At 39.6% G+C, this 15,908-nt stretch overlaps 1 protein-coding gene across 3 annotated transcripts in view; it reads left to right on the forward strand.

Moving 5' to 3' along the window:
- SENP8 (SUMO peptidase family member, NEDD8 specific) overlaps positions 1 to 15,908 on the forward strand; it is a 29,929-nt gene that overhangs the window by 1,552 nt on the left and 12,469 nt on the right. Inside the window, exon 1 of one of the 3 annotated variants that reach the window (XM_019968220.2) lies at positions 1 to 8,612. The exons of the other annotated variants lie outside the window; for them this stretch is intronic. The gene's annotated coding sequence lies outside the window, so the exon portion shown is untranslated. The remainder of the gene's footprint in view (positions 8,613 to 15,908) is intronic. 3 annotated transcript variants of the gene reach the window in all.

Here is a 15,908-nt window from a genome sequence, read left to right on the forward strand (position 1 = left end):
TCCCTACTTTGGTTTGTTGGTATGTGGGTCCGGGCAGGGGACCTCTTTGCGGTCCACGGAGATCTAGCGTATCTGTGCCCCATTTCCAATTCTGGCAAGAATTCTCAGCGACACTCCTGTTAGCCCCCTCTCCTGGTTGCCACACACACACGCCCTGTATTTCCCCGCCCCCGACCTCCGTTTCCTAGTTCTACTTTTCATTCATCACTCAGACTATTCACTGAATGGTTTCTGTGCGTTGGACTCCAGAAAGTCAGAAGCAAATGAAATAGTCTCAGCTTTCTGAAGCGCTCTGTCAGAGACGAGGAGATAACTCGCAGTGGTAGTAAAGTAAAATTAAAGTAGGGAGAAAAAAACCTACAGGATACTCTTGAGCATGAATGTGTAGAAAGACTTGAGGAACCCCTTCCAAGGTGACCTTTGAGTCACTCTTAATTTTTGTTAAAAGGCTAGTGAGCAGTAGGTGGTCAAAGAAATAGATAGAAGCAGAAAGTACAAAAGCATGTGCTAGTACTGGCCGAAAGAGTAAAAAGTTAATCAAAGAATATAGCTGGTGAAAACCATGCAAGTGTAGGCTACCCTTTAAAAAACATAGTTGTAAAGTGGTTAGGGGCAAGCGTGTGGGCCACAAGACTGTTTTCAAGATGGGAGTCTTTTGGGCATAAAAATACCATGGAACCGAGAAGACAATTTATTGGTACGAGTTAGAAAACCAAGAATACTCGTGGCTTTCAATCTTGTATGCACGTTAGAGTCACCTGGGAAGCCTTTTAAATATAAAACCAATGCAGTTGCTGCACCTGAGGCCAATTAAACCCAGGTATCGATATTTTTTTTAAATTGATGAGTAAGGCTGTGGGCTAAAAACCATTCAACTAGAACAAAGGAAAGCAATAAAAAGTAGGGGAGGGCCAAGGTTGATAAAAGTGGCACTGTAACATTAAGATGGGAGTCATCTGATGAGAAAGAGTTGGAGGTGGAATGGGAGCTTGGTCAGAGTGATGAAGTTTTGAATAATGGCTCTGGAAAATGGGGGAAGGAGTCACTCCTGCCTTTCCCTCTGGCACAGTTCCATCCTTCAGACTTAATCAGGTCCACCTCAGTTACTGCTCTCTTTTCTTTTCCCTTCCATCCAGGGTCGATCAGCTGGGGATCCAGGCTTCCAGCTCCAAGCCATCCTCATTTCTTTCCCCCAAAAGATGAAAGCTAGGCTAATGTATGAGATCCAAGAGCAAACTTCAGACCCCTAGAGATGAGTACAATACACAGTGCCTTGCCAGTTTAGAACCTGTCTTTTATAATTCATCAATCATTTAAGTAGGGAATGAGAAAGATTTAAGACCAGCCCTATTCAGACCTGTAGTATTAGGAAAAACAAACCTTTAAAAGAATTCTTTTGGCAGGCAGAGAAAGTCTGTGTAAGGCAAAGCCCAAGCCATTGAATGGTTTAACTAGGGTTAATTCGAAAACTTATCAGCCACCAGATAAGAGTGAGTCACCATTGTCTGGTGTGACTAGAGTTTAGTATGAAAAGTAGGGGCGGGACAGAGATGAAGATGAAAAAGTGGGTGTGAACAGATAGTGAAGAACCTTGAGTTCCATGCTAAAGTGTTTAGGTTATATTCTACAAGCAATTAATATGTATAATAAAGATGTATAAAATAAAATACATAGAAACAAATGAAGTTAGTTTTATTGAAAGTTGTAAAAATATAAAAACGTGTGATGGAGTTACATATGCGATTCCTTACACATTAAATAACATCAGGCAGCAGGTCTGTTGTTCAGTCACTCAGTCATGTCCCACTCTTTGCGACCCCATGGACAGCAGCACGCCAGGCCTCCCTGTCCATCACCAATTCCCGGAGTTTACTCAGACTCATGTCCATTAAGTCGGTGATGCCATACAACCTCTCATCCTCTGTCGTCCCCTTCTCTTGCTTTCAATCTTTCCCAGCATCAGGGTCTTTGCTCATGAGTCAGCTCTTCCCATCAGGTGTCCAAAATATTGGAGCTTCAGCATCAATCCTTCCAATGAATATTCAGGATTGATTTTCCTTTAGGAAAATGGTTGGATCTCCTTGCTGTCCCTTGCTGCCCAAGGGACTCTCAGGAGAAATCTCCAACACCACAGTTCAAAAGCATCAATTCTTTGGTGCTCAGCCTTCTATGGTACCAGGTCTAATTATGTAATTTCAAAATAGTGATGAGTATAAATTTTGAGACACCTGTAACAACTTTAATGTGATTTGAAAGTATTTTCCTATTGGTGACAAAGACACCAGTAATATGAGGATTATTGACTACGCTTATTGAATATGTTAAATTTCAGCTAGAGGTTATTGCAATGGCACCCCACTCCATCACTCTTGCCTGGAAAATCCCATGGATGGAGGAGCCTGGTAGGCTGTAGTCCATGGGGTTGCTAAGAGTCGGACACAACTGAGCGACTTCCCTTTCACTTTTCACTTTCATTCATTGGAGAAGGAAATGGCAACCCACTCCAGTGTTCTTGCCTGGAGAATCCCAAGGACTGGGGAGCCTGGTGGGCTTCCATCTCTGGGCTCGCACAGAGTCGGACACGACTGAAGCGACTTAGCAGCAGCAGCAGAGGTTATTGAAAAGATGCAATTTTTTCCCCTAATCCAAGTTCATGGAACCGTTAATTCTAGCCACCTTCTGGTCCAGGGATCCTAGATTTATAAATAGCTCACTGTAATGGTTTTAAACAAGATCACAACAGATCAAGTAAGTGTTTTGGAAAGGTACTTGAGCAGTGTTCACTTCTCAACCTTTCTGTTGGAATCAGCATAGGGAACTGGCAATTTATTTTTTCCTATAATTTAGTTGCAGTAACTGCTACTGACCTACTGTTGCCTAATAATTTGAGAACTCAGCTTGTGGCTGTCTATATAGGATAAGTACAAGGAGGTAAATTGGGAAAGATAGGGCTATTTTTTTTTGATAGGGCTATTTTTGTTGAAATTATTTAATGCTATGCTGTAGTTTGTACTTAATTTTGGTAGACAATGGAGAAATGTTTAAAAACTTGGAGCAGGATAATGAAACTAGAGTTCTATTTGAAAAATAATCAGCAGTAATGTACAGATTACATTTATCAAAAGAGAAGATAGAAATGAAGAGGCCAGACCAGCAATTAATTAAATTTTTTAAAAAGCTAAATTTTATCATAAAGCAATCTCTAAAGAGTCTACTGCTGCTGCTGCTAAGTCGCTTCAGTCGTGTCCGACTCTGTGCGACCCCATGGGCTGCAGCCCAACAGGCTCCTCCGTCCATGGGATTTTCCAGGCAAGAATACTGGAATGGGGTGCCACTAAATTCCTTTATTTCCCCAGTGTGACCAACCTAAAGGAAAAGATTGGACTAAATTACATGCCTTTCAACAAAGAGGTGCACACCTGTGGAGAGATCTGTTAGCATTTTTCCAGGTCAAGAGGCTAGCCCTTTCTTTTGTATTATAATGATAATGTTAGAACGTCTAATAAGCAGTGACTTTACCATGTATCTGGGCTTTCCTGGTGGCTCAGATGGTAAAGCTGCAGTGTGGGAGACTTGGGTTCAATCCCTGGGTTGGGAAGATCCCCTGGAGAAGGAAATGCCAACCGACTCCAGTACTCTTGCCTGGAAAATTCCATGGACTGCGGAGCCCGGTAGGCTACAGTCCGTGGGGTTGCAAAGAGTCAGACATGACTGAGCAACTTCACTTTACCATGTATCTAGGTTCCTAGATGTTGCCAAGGCCTTTCTTAGTTATATTTCCGTCTACACCTGTGAGTCCTACAGTTGTGACTTTTTTAAGGTCAAGACTCATCTCCTTGCCAATTCCTTAAACCTTCTTTGCTGGGTAAATGCATTAGTAAACAAAAAGGAAGTCCTCAAGGCCTAGGGAACCCATCTTTTTGGAAATTGACCATTGCCAGACTATAGAAAACTTACTGCTCAAACCCCAGTTACTCCCCAAATGGTGTGACTTTTTAACCATATTATTAAAAACATTAAATTTGAGGCCCAGGTGTTACTAAAGCAAGTAAGTAATGTAAAGTTAGTTTTCTGAACCAGATTCTATTTTCTTCAGCATGACTAGTTTATATTCACTAGTCTATCTACCTATTGGTATGGTTCAAGTTTCCTTTTCTTAGGGAATGGGGGAACAGGTCTATTTTAAAGCAGAATTCTTGAAATTTCTGAGGGATTTTCATTACTTACAGAAAATCTCTGAAAGTTCCTTTCTCTGGCTTCCAATTAGATGACTACACCTTTGAACATTCATCCGTTATAAAAGCACTAGAACACAGTTGTGATACTGAAACAATTGTCTGGTCACAGTTACTATTTTTGAGCATCTACATTGTAGATTTAAAAAATCTTAGGCCTGCCTTCCCTCATGGCCAAAAAAATAAGTAAATGCTGTCTCAGAGTAGTGTGATAGGTTAAATTCCTTCAAAACAGTAACGTGTGGATTTTCCCATTACTGTTTATTGTAGCAACTTCGCACTTCAACAGCTAAAATATGTAGATGCTGGAAATGTTTAGTCCTATTTAATAATATGTAATTCAGACCTCATCAGATAACTCAGCTAGTATTTGTGTTAATTAACATTTAAAGATAAATTCTGTATGTCACAATTGGGTCCCATCAGACCCTGTTTTCCTATCAGCACAATAAAACAAATTCATTGTTCTATTTGTTCATTAAATATTTATTGAGCACCTGCTATTCGCCAAGCACATTTTTGAGACTCATTAAAGAGGAGTTTGTACTAACAGTTTACCTTTTAACTATGGAAAAAAATAATTTACCAGACTTTGAAATCTACAAGACAGATAATTTAAAAATGATGCCTTTTTCATTCTCTTTTAAACCAGATGTCTGCATACAGCTACTGTGTGTGCAGTGATTATTTATGAAACCAGGTAGATTATAACTTTAGCTTGACCACATCTTATCACCTAAGGTATAATATTAGCTATATACTAAATAAAATTCTGTCTACTCCTTTGTAAAATGTATCTTACTTACTCAAACCTCTCATTAAAAGTGTTCTCCCCATCCACTATATTTACAGTCCCAGTCATTTCAAATTTTGCAATTAAGTCATTTCTCAGAAAATTTAAACAAAATCATTTCTAGAAAAGGCTGGTATTTACACCAAGTATATAGGAAAAGGAAAGAAAAATTGTGACACAATTATAGATGGAACCTTTGAAGTGTAATGGTAGACTAAGAATAAAGTTTTTTTTTTTCTGATCCGTGACCCCTTAACCATGCCTAATAAGTGACAGAACCATAAATAGAGAGCCTCAGTGCTGGAAGAAATCCTAAAAGGTTACTTAGTCTATCTCCCTGGCCCAAGGGAGGGCCAAATGGAATTTATGGCTAATCAGTTACCAGGCATCATCATCATACCAAATAGTTTTTCTGCTTTGAAAGCTGAATTCCTCTGTTGGTAAAAGATTCATGTGAGAGGTATATTGTTCAAATTTATAAATAATTTGGGGCTTCCCATGTTGTGCTAGTGGTAAAGAACCTACCTGCCAGTGCAAGAGATGTGAGATACCTGGGGGTTCAATCCCTGGGTTGGGAAGATCCCCTGGAGGAAGGCAGGGCAACCAGCTCCAGTGTTCTTGCCTGGATAATCCTGTGTACAGAGGATCCTGGCGGGCTATAGTCCATGGGGTCGCAGAGTCGGACCCCAACTGAAGCGACTTAGCACACATACATAAATAACTTATAAAATTGAAAAATCTTATGTTTTTAACAATCTTGTGTTTTCAGGCACTGAAGATAGCAGGCATGAATGAAAACTAATCTCTGTCTTTAAGAAAGATATAAAATCTTGATGGTAATTTTTACATGCCACTTGATACAAATCTCTGGATGGGTTAGGCTAGCATTAAAAGGAAATGTTTAATTAGGGGAAATTGAAACCAAAAAATAAGACTTCAGCTTCCTTCCTGAAAATTTTTCTGCTTATGCTGACATGAAAAGCACATTTGTTCTTGAATGTGATTCATTTTGTGAAATTACAAATGAAATTTTACATGAAAAGTTGGATGTAATCTAATTTTAATGAACATCAGATTATGTTTAAATATTTGTGTTTGAAACTTTGTGCAAGAGAAATTAGACTTACTGTTTTTTTACTAGAGGACATAAGTGAGACCAGCGAGTCAAAGAAACATATTTTGCGCGTGTGTGTGTGTGTGTGTGTTAGTCACTTAGTCGTGTGGACTGTAGCCTGCCAGGCTCCTCTGTCCATGAAATTCTCCAGGCAGGAATACTGGAGTGAGTTGCCATTTGCTTCCCCAGGGGATCTTCCTGACCCAGGGATCAGACCCAGGTCTCCCGCATTGCAGGCAGGTTCTTTACCGTCTGAGCTACCAAGGAAGCTCCAGATAGATTTTCAGTTCATTCAGTTGCTCAGTTGTGTCCAACTCTTCGAGACCCCATGAGTCGCAGCACGCCAGGCTTCCCTGTCCATCACCAACTCCTGGAGTTCACTCAGACTCACGTCCATCGAGTCAGTGATGCCATCCAGCCATCTCATCCTCTGTTGTCCTTTTCTCCTCCTGTCCCCAATCCCTCCCAGCATCAGAGTCTTTTCCAATGACTAGATAGATTTTAAGTGACTGTAAAAGTGAGAGGTGCTACATTTCTTTCTTGAATGAATGAAAGTAGCTGTATTTTCTGGTTATATACTCATTAGAAAAAGGGGGAAAATAAAGCAATATCAAAAGTTAGAAGAAAAAAGTTTAAAAGTATTAAAATCCTATTCTTAAAACTGTATTATTATAGATAGCTATCATCCTTGACTAATTTTGTACAAATTTTTATATAACCTTTCTTTTCATAGCATATTATGAGCATCTTTCTATGTCAAAAAATTATTTTTTAATGGCTGAAAAGTATCCATTAAATGGAAACCCTGTTATTTTACCAGTCCTCTTTTAAACTTTGGGATTATTTCCAGTTTTTCTTTTACAAATATTACTGTGGTAAACATCCTTGTTAAATTTTTGCATGTATCCTAAAGTTTCGTTTAAGATGAATTTCTGAAAGTGTAATACCTACATATTTCCAAGATACTAAAATATAATGACAAATTATCCTTCAAAAAACTCACATTAGTTTACACTCCTGTTTACAGTAAGACTGCATTTTCCTGTAGTTACTCAGCAATGCCCGTTATTATCAGTTTTCCCATCTTTGCTAATTTAACAGGTGAACAATGAAATCTTATTTCAACGTACATTCCCTTGATTACGAGTAAGATGTTGGGTATCTTTTCATACAGCTGTGTATTGGCCAGCTGTATAAAGTGTTTTTAAGCTCTATTTTCTTTTAATATTTTTGTTTCACTTTTTAGCATTTAAATTTCACTCGATCTGAAATAGAATTCAATATGAAGTCTGAAGTAGGGATCTAGCTTCATTTTTTTGCTAATCAAATGATTAACAAATTGTCCCAGTGTCATTTATTAAATTTCCCAGTTAGCATATCCCAAACGTCACTGCACAGTTAGTGAAGTGTTAATAGGTATTATACCAAAACAGAAAACAAAAAGTGTTTCATTGGTCAAAGGAGCTGGGAAAGAATCAGACTGAGAAAAGTTAAGTTTCTGTATTGCAGAACCTCTCCTAGCCTCTAATATGCTTGTGTGCATTGTGAGTCAACAATAAGGAGTTTGGGGATGTAGAATTTCCCTAACTTACTTAACCATGTAATCTTTTTCTTTCCTGAAATGCCTATAAAATTCTGTGAAACTGTGCTGTCCAAAATAGTAGCCATGGGACTTCCCAGGTAGTCAAGTGGTTAAGATTCCAAGCTTTCAGGGCACTCAATCCCTGGTTGGAGAACTAAGATCCCATATGCCACGAGGTGCAGCTGAAAAAAACAAAATAGTAACCACTGCCCACATGTGGCTATTTATATTTGAGTTAAAATTAAATAAAATCAGTCCTTCAGTCTCACTAGCGCTTTGCAAGTGCTCAATAGCTAGTGTGGCCAGTGGCTACTATATTGGACATTGCAGATGAAGAGCATTTCCATTGTTATTGAAAGTCCTACTGGACCGCACTGCTGTAAGACATAGTGATCATTGAAAACGTGGAATAATCCCTAAATTTCTCCCACTGATTTGTACCATCTTCATCATCATATTTAAAATGTCTAACTTCGTGGATTTGTTTTTTTACAGTTGTATTGACTTAGCTATTTCTGCTCTAATATTACACAGCTAGTTGTAAGTCAGACTCCTGCATGTTTTTCCCTGAGAGTAGAAATGAAAAATTCCTTCATGGGGTAGGAAGTTAGACTAAAAGGAATTAAAGTCCTTTATATTATCTAAGGGGCTTCCCTGGTGGCTCAGCTGGTAAAGAATCCACCTGCAGTGCAGGAGACCTGGGTTTGATTCCTGGGTTGGGAAGATTCCCTGGAGAAGGAAGCAGTTACCCACTCCAGTATTCCGGCCTGGAGAATTCCATGGACTATTCCATGGGGTCGCAAAGAGTCGGATACTACTGAGCGACTTTCACTTACACTTCTGAGACTCAAAGGTACAAATTTCTTTGCAGAACATGATTTATATCAGGTGAGTATCCATTTATCCATTTATTCTACAATTACTATTTACTGAGCATATGCCCAACAAGTTTTGTTGAAGGTCCAGGGGACCAGAATGGTAAGCAAGTTTAGGGAGAGAAGGTTCTTTATTCTCTTATGATTATGGAGCTTATGTTTTTGGCCTCGGGGAGAGGGGGGAAATATTAATGAAGAAACAGTGAAAAAGGAACTGTCAGATAACCACAAGTGCTGTCTATTTCGGTTCCACAAGGAATTGAAATTAGAGGACAAGAGAGTGGTGGCCTCTTGTTTTGGATGAACATGACAGAGCTCTCTGAATAAGTGGCATTTAAACTGAAATTCGGAGAAGGCAATGGCACCCACTCCAGTACTCCTGCCTGGAAAATCCCATGGACGGAGGAGCCTGGTAGGCTGCAGTCCATGGGGTCACTGAGGGTCGGACACGACTGAGCGACTTCACTTTCAGTTTTCACTTTCATGCATTGGAGAAGGAAATGGCAACCCACTCCAGTGTTCTTGCCTGGAGAATCCCAGGGATGGGGGAGCCTGGTGGGCTGCCGTCTATGGGGTCACACAGAGTCAGACACGACTGAAGTGACTTAGCAGTAGCAGCAAACTGAAATTACCCAGCAAATGGTGCCAACCACTAGAAGGTTCAGGCACAGCTAGTAGCCCAGCCCTCAGGAGGAAAAAAACATGGCATGTTTGAGGAAAGTTGGTGTGGCTGGAGCTTAGTGGGCAAGGGGGGAAGAGTAATGGAAATGAGGTTGGAGAGGTGCCTAGGGCCATGTAACCATTGGAGGGTGGGGTGGGAGGAGGAGTTGTAAGCAGCTAGGGTGGGAAGTTCACATTTTTTCCTGAATGTGATAGTGTACTGCCAGAGGACAGGACAGATGTGAGCTCACTTAAATGTTTGAACAATTACTCTTGACAGCTGTATGGTGAATTTACTGGAGGGGTCAATAGTAGAAATAAGGAGTCGTGTTAGGCTATATCAAGATAAGAACTAATGATGGACTTGACTGAGGTGGTGGTAGTGAAGATGGAAAGTGTTGGGACAGGTCCAGAACATTTCGGCTGTAGAATCAACAAGACTTATCAATTGGTATATTAGGGAATCTGGTTCCTAAGAATTAGTGATTTATGTTACAGGCCTATCAAGTATGAAAGTGTTAGTCACTCAATCATGTCTGATTCTTTGTGACCCCCTGGGCTATATTTAAGTCCATGGGATTCTCCAGGCAAGAATACTGGAATGGGTTGCCATTCCCTTCTCCAGGGGATCTTCCCGACCCAGGGATCGAACCCAGGTCTCCTGCATTGCAGGCAGTTGGTAAAGAATCTGCCTGCAATGCAGGAGACTCTGGAGACGTGGGTTCAATCCCTGCATCAGGAAGATTCCCTGTAGAAGAAAATGGCAACCCACTCCAGTATTCTTGCCTGGAGAATCCCATGGACAGAGGTGCCTGGGGTTACAAAGAGTCAGACATGACTGAACCACTGACCACCACCTCTAGCTATCAAGTATGGAAACTGACTAAACTGTTCCACTGAAGTGTCCAAGCCAGCAGAGTAGGGTGAATGAAGCAGAGATAATTGCCTTCCTCTGGTGCAAAAGTGCTCTGCTAATCTCTTATTTTAAAAATCTGTGCTGATGTTGCATTTTATGCTGTTATATCCATGTTTATGTTAATAATTAAGGTATTGTAAGTCACTGATTAAAATATATTTAATATATTTAGTATTTAAGATATTAAAAAGTATTTAAATTGCTTAGCTCTTTTCCCCCAATGCTTGTGAAATTGAAGCTCTAAGAAGATACATTGGAGTTAGCCTGTGTTTGATTTTTGGGGGGTGTGTGTGTGTGTTGAATCTTGCTAGCAGCTAGCCATGTATGTATAGGAGCACTGACGGCATTTGTGAGCAGTTGCAGTTTGATACAATTTAAAACAAAAACTGAAGGGAGTGAGGAGGAGGAAAGGAAATTACATTTAGAAACTACTGACTGTTAGAATCTTCACTTAAAATGAGTTAACAGCTGCACTTTGCACTTTACAGTGTTTAAAAACATAACTGAATGAAGCTGTTCCTTTTTTTTTAAGGAACTCTTACTGAATAATTTGGGGGGGGGATGAATAAAGGTCACAATTCTGAGATAGTAGGTTTTCTTTGGGGCTTTACAGTAAAGCTTATCTGTATCACTACTGTTATTTTAACCACAACAGGCATATTATCCCAAAAGTTACGAGAATTGCTACATACTTTAAAATGCTTATTAATTAAAATCTTGATGTATATTTTTGATCTTATAAAATGAATATTTACTCACGCATCTATAGACAGTTCTTATATCTACTAATTAAGCATTTCCTCATTAAAAATTCCCGTTGAATCAGCAGTAATACCTCTAGTTAAAGGTTAATCTCTAAGATATTTTAACAAATAGCCTCAATGCTTTATTAGACCCCTAAAAGCTCTTAAAATTAATTTAACCTATGCATTTACAACAGATTACATTATAGTGGTCTAGAATAGAGACTGGCAAAGTTTTTGTCTAAGAGGCCAAACAGTAAATACGTTAGCCTTCACAGGCTACTGAGCTCTGAAAGCGGAAAAGCAGCCGTGAAAGACTTCCCTGGTGGTGCAGGGCTAAGACTCCTCGCTCCCATTGCAGAGGGCTCAGGTTTGGTCCCTGGTCGGCGAACTAGATCCTGCCTGCTGCAAGGAAGAGTTTGCCACCACCTATAAGACCTGTCACAACCAAATAAATAAATATTTTTTAAAGTAGCCATAAAGAATATGTGAACAAATGAGCATGATTTTGTTCCAGTAAAACTTTAGAGTGGAAGGGAAGATTTTAAAGATGAGAGCTTAGAATTGTAGAACCCTATAGCTAGAGGTGGTGGTGGTGGTCATGGCTTCAGTCACGTCTGACTCATTGTAACCCCAGGCACCTCTTGGGGTTCTCCAGGCAAAAAAAATGGAGTGGGTTGCCATTTCCTTCTCCAGGGAATCTTCCTGACCCAGGGATTGAACCCACTTTTCTAGAGTCTCCTGTATTGCAGGCAGATTCTTTACCACTGAGCCACTGGGGAAGTCCATAGGTAGAAGAATCTTGTAGAAATCATAGAATCACTTGGAAACATCTTAAAAATACAGGTGCCCAGACCCTCCCCCCAGAGATAGATCGTGTGTTTAAAATCTCCATTGATGATTCTGACATGCCTCCCTGGGTAGAACCAGTATTTATCTGGTCCAAACCTCACTTTACAGATGAGAAAACTGAGACCCAAGGGTTTTAAATGTCTTCTCCAGAGTCAAACAACTGGTTGATTGCAGATCTGAATTGAATCCCAAGTCTGCTGATTCCCAACTTAGTGTTTTTCCTACTGAACCAGCAGCTTCTTGCCTTACTTACATCAGCAGGAAATCAGAATGGTTCTTGTTGAGTTATAATTTTCCCTTTAATTTTTATTTAATTGCCTGGTTTTTATAACAAATATTCAAGTCATACACACTTTAAGGATTTTAAGATGAATATTAAAAAATAGTCTCTCGTTAAAATTAAATATTTGGGGAAGTGTCCTATACTTTGAATGCAGTGTTCACTTAGCTACAGAAGTTGGAAGATATAATAAAGTAAACCCCATAACCACAAGGTTTGAGTATGCTGATGACACACTAACAGCATTGCTTCCCTCAGGTTGAGAGACTACTTCTCTGTGGTATTAGCATTCACCTCTGCTTATGTCAAAGCTAGTGTTCAAATGCACAGTCCTGCCCTGGCTGGATCTATCTGTGTGGCTTTATATAAAGAGACAAACAGACGCTTTAGTTTCAAGAAATCTTTAAGGTCCATTATTACCACCCAAAATATGTAGGGAATGGGGAAGGAAACAAGTTTTCCTTGAGAGTTTGCTGTCTACCAGAGAACGTGCTAAGTCTTTTCAGTCATGTTTTTAATTCATAAAGCAGCTCTGAGAGACAGGTTTTATTATTACCTCATTTTACTCATGAGGAAAATGAGGCCCAGAAAGAGGATGAATAGCTTGCCGAGCCAGTCGCACAGTTAGCAAGTGCAAGTCAGCCCAAACTCAACGCCTCCTGGCTCCAAAACATAGAACTGTACTGTATTTTGTTGAGTTTTACACAGAACTATGAGGAAGTCATTGTCTCCCCAGTATTCCTATACCATTCACCAAGACCAAAAACATAGATCTTTTAATTGTTAAAGGCATTTACTACTAATCAACAGAAGAAAACAGACAAAACACAAAGCTAAAGCAAAAACGGATATTACGGTATAAAAATTGTGTATGCCTTATTTCCCTTAATTTGTATTTCCTGACTCCCTTTAAAAGTATTTCATTCATCTGACAAACATTAATTGTACCTCAGATATGCTAAGTACAGTACTCGCTGTATAGAAAGGAAATATCCCTAAGATGGTTCTAAATGGCTCCTGGTTCTTGTGCTAGGTCTGCTCCCATCTCTTTTTTCCCCCTTACCCCATTAATGATAGGATCATTGCCCTCTGGTCACTCCAACAAAATCCTCCAAACTGTTTCTTAACTCTTCTCTCTTATCTACCCTTCTCTGATCCCTTACTGATTCTGTCTATAATATCTTTTCCTCCTCGCCTCTCTCCTACTACCATTTCCCCTGGTTTAGGTCACATCCCCCTCCTACCTTTCATTAAAAATCGAATTGGTCTCTTATCTCCAGTGGGTCTCCCTACCAATTAATCCTATATACTATGCCTGAATCATCAGTCTTTGTAAAGCATTGACATAGCCATTAATGGCTCCCCATTTCCTCCGGTATAAGTTCTAGACTTTACACCTGGAAATCAGTTTATCAGCACCTAACTTCTAATAATCTTCCTCCAGCCTTCATCTGCATCACTGTTCCCACTTCATTCCAGCCAGAGTGGATTAAACTTAAAGGCACTTTCCTTGCCTCTTCCTTCTTAATGCCCTTCTCCATGCATCCACCTCTCTGCTTTTCAAGAGCCCACTTTTATGCCACTTTCTCCTTGAAGACTTTCCTGATTTGAGCTCTGCATCCATTTCCCTTTTGAATTCATTTTATTTGTGGTTTACCAGTTTTTTTCTTTTGAGTATAAGCCACCTTACACATCTTTATATTTTCCATGACAACTGCATTAGAGTGTGTGTGTTAGTCACTCAGTCATGTCCAACTGTTTGTTACCCCATGGACTGTAGCCCACCAGGCTCCTCTGTCCATGAAATTCTCCAGGCAGGAATACTGGAGTGGGTTGCCATTTCCTTCTCCATCTGCATTAGGTACTTGATAGGTATTTATTGAGTAAAAGAGATGTATATATTCATTATGGGTTCATTATAACATAATAGGGTTAAGCTCAATGAGGGTAGAAACTATGACTTTTATTCCCATTTTGATTTTCTACCCCCTAGCACAAAGGCAACGTTCAGTAAACATTTGTTCAGTGTGATACACTACAGTTATCAGTTGCTGGGATGTAAATTTCCTGATGACCCAGTAGATATCCAGAAATGCTACCTTATATTTTTTTAAATGTTAGTTACCTATATTTCTTCATTTAATATTGACACATAACCCTATGGTAAAAGTCATGTATTAATATTCTCACTTTACAGAAAAGGAAACTGGCTTAAAGAAATGAAGTAGTTTTTTATGATGACATAGCCACTGAGCAACAGAATGGAGTCTAAAATTCAAGTCTTAAGATGTGAACTTTGGCATCCATTTTCTTGGCCAAGGTGGTTTGACCAGTTTGGTTTCATTTGCTTTAGAATTGTTACAGCTAACCTATTGCAATCATGCTGTATGGAACAGAATTAAGTCCTTGATTGCCACATTACCTATAGGTCGGATGCTTTCAAAATCAAACAAAGCACAAAAACTATTTTCTAAAGAAAATCTTGACCCTGCTTGTGGACACACTCTCCACAGTGAGATGCATGTCTATTCAGACACCCTTCTTGTGAACTGCTATCCCTAGTTGGATTTGCTCTTGATGTACAAGACTGATTTCAGCTGGCAGCTTAGAGAGCAGGTCTCCAGGTGTTTAGCAAGCATTGCAATCTGGCCGTTACCACTCCTAGTAGTCACTGAAGACATGAGGGAGAGAGTCAAGAAGCCTTGCTCAAGGCACATGCAGTCATTCCTTTTTCATACTCATATATTCTTAAATGCAGTCCCATCAGCAACCAGCTGAGCACCTAGCCTCTCCACAGCTGCTTTTACTAGATTGCTGTTTGCTCTTTTCCCATCAGACTGAATATTAAAGATCATTATTAGAAATAGTACTGTGAAATTATTTCGTCTTTTACAACAATATTATATACCCCATATGCTGCTGCTGCTGCTGCTAAGTCACTTCAGTCGTGTCCAACTCTGTGTGACCCCCACAGACGGCAGCCCACCAGGCTGCCCCGTCCCTGGGGTTCTCCGGGCAAGAACACTGGAGTGGGTTGCCATTTCCTTCTCCAATGCATGAAAGTGAAAAGTGAAAGTGAAGTCGCTCAGTCGTGTCTGACTCTTCGTGACCCCATGGACTGCAGGCTACCAGGCTCCACTGTCCATGGGATTTTCCAGGCAAGAGTACTGGAGTGGGGTGCCATTGCCTTCTCTGATATACCCCATATATGTTATATATATTAATGTCCCATAATATAAAGATGTTATGGGCATTCATTATGATACTCCATGTTTTTTGGTTTTTTTTTTTTACTCCATGTTTTTTATGAAAATTTTTTGAGAGAAATCTGTCTGACCTTAATACAAAGAATGCTTTTACCTCTCCTGAGCAGTTGCTTTGTTTTTCCCTTATGGACATTGTGAATGTTTAACTTAACACTCTGTAGTTAGCTGCCAAAAGCTAAGAGCCAAATTTGTGGCCCACCCATAACAAACGTGCTCTATGCCTCGTTAATTTTCTTCCTGGCTCCAGTTTAGGCCTCTGCTCAAGTTATTCTTTCTTCTTAAGAAAAATCTTGATTCATGCCATCTTATTTTATATAGATATATACACTCATCAACAGCCTTGTATCCGTTTTGAAATAGTTCATATTATGATATTCTGTATGCACAGAAAAACCATCTTTGGTGCTTCCTAATTACATCATTACTTTAGCTTTCTTTTCTTCAGGAGTACATTTATTTCGCTCTGTGAGTTTTTGCAGGGTTTTGATTATATGAAAACGATTGTGTCAAAAAATGTTATTGTTTTAATACTCTAACCAAGTGGTAAAATAACTGATCTAATGGCCAGAATTGATTAAATTGATGTCACTAT

Source organism: Bos indicus, chromosome 10 (genome assembly GCF_029378745.1).
Source record: "Bos indicus isolate NIAB-ARS_2022 breed Sahiwal x Tharparkar chromosome 10, NIAB-ARS_B.indTharparkar_mat_pri_1.0, whole genome shotgun sequence".
Taxonomy (NCBI): domain Eukaryota; kingdom Metazoa; phylum Chordata; class Mammalia; order Artiodactyla; family Bovidae; genus Bos; species Bos indicus.